Consider the following 6766-nt stretch of genomic DNA (forward strand, 5'->3'; position numbering starts at 1 on the left):
TGCATAAAATGACACTATTTTGGTCAAAATATGCCGTTTTATTTAAATGAAAATGTAGCAAAAACGTGTCAATTTTCATATTTGTCCTTACTTTGTAATTTTTTCTATCAAGTCCTAATTTGCAATTTCACTTTAAAAATCAATGCAATTATATCCCTGCTAAAAATCCAATAGCGGCCCTGAAGGTGGCCATATTTTTCAATTTGGTTCTTATTGTAGAATGTATACAATTTAACCCTCAATTAATCAATAAACTTCTAATTTCTTTAATTGGTCCCCTGACCGGTTTTAATTACAATGCCTCTATTTACACACCTTTTTTATTTTGATCCTTAGTTTCAAATTTCTTCAATTAAGTCCCTAATTGACCCGATTTATGCAATTATAATTTCTTCCAATTAAATCTCAAATTGACTCCAAAATCAATTTTCTTGCAATCAAACTCTCCATAAATTCAATAAAATTTCATTGAGTCCATAAACATTTAATTTTGGACTTTTCTTAATGAAATTGAATCTTCTTTCCCAATAAGGCTCTCTTTAGTCAAAGAAATATTGCCAAATTTTAATCTTTGTATTTTTTTAATCTCTTCAACCAATTCTTAAACATTTTTAGGACCCTCTAGCATTTTCTTTCCAGTTTTTATATTTTTGATAATATTTTGATTTTTTTGTATTTTGTTATTTTTTTAAAGAGAGAAAAAAATGTGAATCGGGTAATAACTAAAAAATGGGTTATAATAGTTGCCCCCTCTTTACAATACTTATAGAGTAAAGATTACGTAGTAAGGATTGTAAAGATAAACAAAACTGATCTTCTCATAATATGGTTAACCTCAAACTTCAACCAGACACGAAGTCTTATGTGTGGTTGAGCTAAACTAAGATTCTTTTTGCCGATCTCCTTTAACCAAAACCAAAAATCCTATGTAGTGGTTCGGATAGACTGTGAGATTCCTTTTGCAAATCCCATTTAACCAAAGCCAAAATCTGGTGTGGTTGGGTTAAACTGAGATTCTTTTTGCCAATACCTTTCAACTAGAACCAAAATCCAGTGTGTGATTAGGATAGATTGAGATTTCTTTCACTAATCCAGTTTAACCAGAACCACAATCCTATGTGTATTCAAACCTTTTTGTTTTCTGAAGAAAGACGGTCTATTTTCACGGGCGATCTGCCCACACACTCACGCTTACCCTAGTCTATTTTCATGGCCGACCTGCTCAAGTAGAAAAAAGAAGAGTGGTTTTGCTGTAATGCGTGCTGGGATTGTTGTTATGCCTTTAACAAGCTCCACACCAAGGCTCAAACCCTGTCTCAAGGAAATAATAGCCCTATAACCAAAAGGCTTTCCGAGAGATACAAGAGAGATGGCTAAACCAAAAGGTAGGCCTTGCCCTTTACTTACTATATCTAAATATAAGGTTGCGTATGCTTCTTCCTCGAACAAAGACGATCACGACCATCTCTTCAGAAAGAAAGCCTGAACACCCTTGTTTCCTACCCAGATGAAGGAATGATCTTATTGTAATGGGTGACCTACCCAGATAAAAAAATATAAAAAATTAGTCGAATTATAATAGGTGACTACCTAAAATGGAAAAAAGAAAGAATGGTCGTCTTGTAATAGGTGACCTACTGATTAGTACTTAAAAGTGCATTTTTTATCAAGGTTTTATGTCATCATCTTGCACTTGAAGTATCAATAACTCCTTAACTATAGCATGTTTTATAATAATATATCTAATAATATAAAAAAGCTTTAATCTGTGGTAAATGTTCATTTTAAATGTAGGCCTATCACATAAATGAAAGGATTGATTGATGAATTTAAAAACAGAAATTGAAAGGACAACGAGATGACCAAACTTAGAAAAGAGATGTGGTGCAATCAAAACCGGAACACTGTTCGGTAATTGGTTATATCTAAAATTATAGATCTCAGATTTAGGTCTACTTTATATGGATGGAAAGGTAAGACATAGGCCTACAACTTTCATATGGAGCCCAAGACTTAAAAAGGTCATTTTCAAGTCCAAATTATATCAACAACAAAGAAGTCCAAATCTATCTTTCAACCCAAACACTGTTTAGTGTTTGGCCCATATCTGGAGTTCTAGAAGTCCAAATGACCAAAAGTTTTTACACAAGAAAGATGAGATATTTTCCTACAACTTTCATGTTTTTAAGTGGTTCCAATGTCGACGTTATCAATGACGTTTTGGGCACACAAGAGAAGATAAGGATGGTCACTCACTCATCAATTAGTCATCAAATCAATAGTTCCTAATGTGGGCCTATAAAAGGAGGCATTTGCCATGCATTTGCCACTCTTGCTTTCTCTTTTTGTATTTTTTGTAATGTTTATGCTTTGCTTTCATTAATATCAAGTTTATGCCTTTTATTTCCTTTCCTTTACTTTGTTAAGTCTTATCTTATTTATGTTCTTATTTTGTTTATTTATTTTTCTTTCTTTCATTATGTTTAGCTAAGTTTATTGTGTCCTTAATGGTGTAAGCATAAGTATAATGTAAACTCAATATCGACTTTAATGTTTGATACTAACATGTTTTGTATTTGTTATCTTGTTCACTCTTTAATACTTTGCTTGTTAAATGATTAATCTTGATTTATGTTGTATAACACTTGGTACAACAAATACGTGGCACTTTCATAGTTCATATTGTATGGTATAACCGACACCTGAGCTCTGAAAGGAACTTGATTTGTTTTTAACACAAGTTATAATCATGAATGCTTGACGAGATTTACAAGTATTAGCATTAATCGAATAAGATGAGTAATGTAATCATGTTAGCAATCTATAATCAAATTGGAACCTCCTTTGTGTGTGGTTTCCAATTGAATAATAAGAGTTTATACTATACTTGTTTGACATACCATTAGTGGAACCTCTAACCTTGACATTTGTTATTATCATTGTTTAATCCTTACATTAATATTTCATCTCAAAGTTCTTATCTTTTTTTCTTCTTCTGCTTCTTTTTCTTTATTATTATTATTGTTGTTGTTGTTGTTGTTGTTGTTTTTGTTATAGTTATTGTTGTTGTATTATTGTTATCTGTAATTTATACAATTAACCTCCCTGTGGTTCGACCTCGGTCTTGTCGGGTTATTTATTACTTCGACACTCCTGCACTTGGGAGAAGACATTAATCTTTTCATCCTGTCAAGTTTTTGACGCCGTTGCTGGGGAGGTAAGTTCTTGTATAAATTATAATATTTATTTTATTTTCTCTTTTCACTTTTCTTGTATATAACTTTGTTTATTTGTTCTTGTTTCTTCTTCTTTTATTTTCTTCTTCCTTTTATTCTATTCCTACACATGCATGAGAGTGTGGTCACGTACATCAAGTGGTAGACTTTGTAGGGTATCCTCATCATTTTCAGAAAATATGGCCGAAGAAGATAATCAATCACTTCAAAATGTAGAAAATATGGTCGAAGAAGATAAGTAATCACTTCATAATGAGAATAACCGTGCTAGAACATTTAGAGACCACATGAATCCCACAAGAACAAGTGCAAAAGATAAGCTATCATTTGGAAACATGATATTAGAGATGAATATTTTCAACATTTGCAAGCAACCTGAAGATGATAATGATTTACAAGTAGATCATATTGATGAATTAGTTTATGATCAACTTGAATCTACTTTAAGTAAAATGAGTTGGATGAATCTGAAAATTTGCAAATGATTTATTCTGAGGAAGAAATCACAAATGAAAAACACACCGAAAATATTGATGCGGATCTTTTGTCAAAAGTGACAACAAATTCAACATTTGACATCACTATTTTTCTTGGTTGAGTTTTACCCAGTATCTCATAAGTACCCGCGGTGTCCCAATTTTAAGCATTTTCAGCTAACAAATCTAAGTGCTCCATTACTTCATCAGGGTCTTTGTCTTTAAAAGTTCCATTGCACATCAATTCAACCATTTGCCTATCTCTAGGTGTTAACCCTTCTCTATGTTTGAAAACCATGATGAGCCATGTATTAAGCAAGTCTTGATACCTATCCCAACATTGGTAAAATGTTTCTCCTGGTTTTTGAGTGAAAGTGGTGATTTGTCTTTTGAAAGAGTTTGTTCTATGAGATGGGAAAAACATCTTTAATTTGAAAGAGTTTGTCTGTGAGATGGGAAAAACTTCTTTAAAAACTGTTGTTGCATTTCATCCCAAGCACGAATGGATCCTGATCTCAAATTTTGTAGCCATGTTTTAGCTTTATCTTTTAATGAAAAAGAAAAAAGCTTTAATTTGATGGTGTTCATGCTACAATTTGAATCATTATATATGTTGCAGACCTCCTCAAATTCCCTTAAATGCAAGTATGAATTTTCTAAATCTAAGCTATGAAAAGAAGGTAAAAGTTGAATAATGTCTGGCTTAAAATTAAAATGAGGTACATTAGGAGGAAAAACTATGCATGATGGTGCCCTTGTTCTTGTGAGATTCATGTAGTCTCTAAGTGTTCTAGCACAATTATTCTCATTATTCTTATTATGAAATGATTGGTTATCTTCTACGGCCATATTTGTTATCTTGTTCACTCTTTAATACTTTGCTTGTTAAATAACTGATCTTCATTTATGTTGTATAACACTTGGTACAACAAATGCTTGACACTTTCATAGTTCATACTGTATGGTATAACCGACACCTGAGCTATGAAAGGAACTTCATTTGTTGTTAACATAAGTTATAATCATGAATGCTTGACGAGATTTACAAGTATTAGCATTAATCGAATAAGATGACTAATGTAATCACGTTAACAATCTATAATTTGATTGGAACCTCCTTTATGTGTGGTTTCCTATTGAATAATAAGAGTTTATATTATACTTGTTTGACATACCATTAGTGGAATCTCTAACCTTGACATTTGTTATTATCATTGTTTAATCGTTACATTAATATTTCTTCTCAAAGTTCTCATCTTCTTCTCCTTCTGTTTCTTTATTATTATTATTATTATTATTATTATTATTATTACTACTACTAATACTATTATTATTATTGTTGTTGTTGTTGTTATTATTATTATTGTTGTTATTGTAATTGTTATTGTTGTTGTATTATTATTATTTATAATTTGTACAATTAACCTCCGTGTGGTTCGACCCCGGTCTTGCCGAGTTATTTATTACTTTGACACTCCTGCACTTGGAAGAAGACATCAATCTTTTAGTCGTGTCAAGTTTTTAGCGTCGTTGTCGGGGAGGTAAGTTCTTGTATAAATTATAGTAGTTATTTTATTTTCTCTTTTCACTTTTCTTGTATATAACTTTGTTTCTTTTCTCTTGTTTCTTCTTCTTTTGTTTTCTTCTTCCTTTTATTCTATTCCTACACGTGCATGAGAGTGTGGTCACGTACATCAAGTGGTAGACTTTGTAGGGTATCCTCATCATTTTCAGAAAATATGGCCGAAGAAGATAATCAATCACTTCATAATGAGAAGAAAATATGGCTGAAGAAGATAATCAATCACTTCATAATGAGAATAATGAGAATAATCGTGCTAGAACACTTAGAGACCACATGAATCCCACAAGAACAAGTGCCATCATGCATAGTTTTTCCTCCTGATGCATCTCATTTTAATTTTAAACCAGGTATTATTCAACTTTTACCTTCTTTTCATGGCTTAGAATTGGAAAATCCATACTTGCATTTAAGGGAATTTGAAGAGGTCTGCAACACATATAATAATTTAAATTGTAGCATGAACACCATCAGATTAAAGCTTTTTCCTTTTTCATTAAAAGATAAAGCTAAAACATGGCTACAAAATTTAAGAGCAAGATCCATTCGTGCTTGGGATGAAATGCAACAACAGTTTTTGAAGAAGTTTTTCCCATCTCACAGAACAAACTCTTTCAAAAGACAAATCACTACTTTCACTCAAAAACCAGGAGAAACATTTTACCATTATTGGGATAGGTATCGAGACTTGCTTAGTACTTGCCCTCATCATGGTTTTGAAACATGGAGATTGGTTTCACATTTCTATGAAGGGTTAACACCTAAAGATAGGCAAATGGTTGAATTGATGTGCAATGGAACTTTTGAAGATAAAGACCCTGATGAAGCAATGGAGTACTTAGACTTAGCTAAAAATGCTCAAAATTAGAATACCGCGGGTACTTATGAGGCACCGAGTAAAACTCAACCTCATACATCTAGTGGAGGTATGTACAACCTTAGGGAAGATCATGACCTTCAAGCCAAGTTTGCATCTTTAGTTAGAAAAGTCGAGGCACTAGAATTGAAAAGGAGTGGTCAATTAAAATCTGTTGAAAACATTATGTGTCAAATCTATGAAACAAATGAACACTCAACCAACGATTGTCCAACCTTGCCTTCTTTTAAGGAATGTCTCCATGAACAAGCCCATGCTTTAAACAGTTTCCAAAGGGCAAACCACAACCCATACTCCCAAACATACAACCCTGGTTGGAGAAATCACCCAAATTTCAGTTGGAAGAGTGAGAACAACAATGCACAAACTTCACAACCACAGTTTCAAGCACACTATAAACAACAATGCATAAACTTCACAACCACCGTTTCAAGCACACCACAATTTCCAAAATTCTCATGGATATGCAACTCATTATGCTCCACCTTCTAGAAGAAATCTTGAGGAAACATTGCATGCATTCATTGAAAAGCAAGAGACAATCAATACTCAACTTGCTCAAAACATCACAGATTTTAAAGATACTCTTGCAAAA

The sequence above is a fragment of the Populus euphratica genome, unplaced genomic scaffold, assembly GCF_000495115.2.
Source record: "Populus euphratica unplaced genomic scaffold, PopEup_1.0 scaffold887.1, whole genome shotgun sequence".
In the NCBI taxonomy this organism is placed as follows: domain Eukaryota; kingdom Viridiplantae; phylum Streptophyta; class Magnoliopsida; order Malpighiales; family Salicaceae; genus Populus; species Populus euphratica.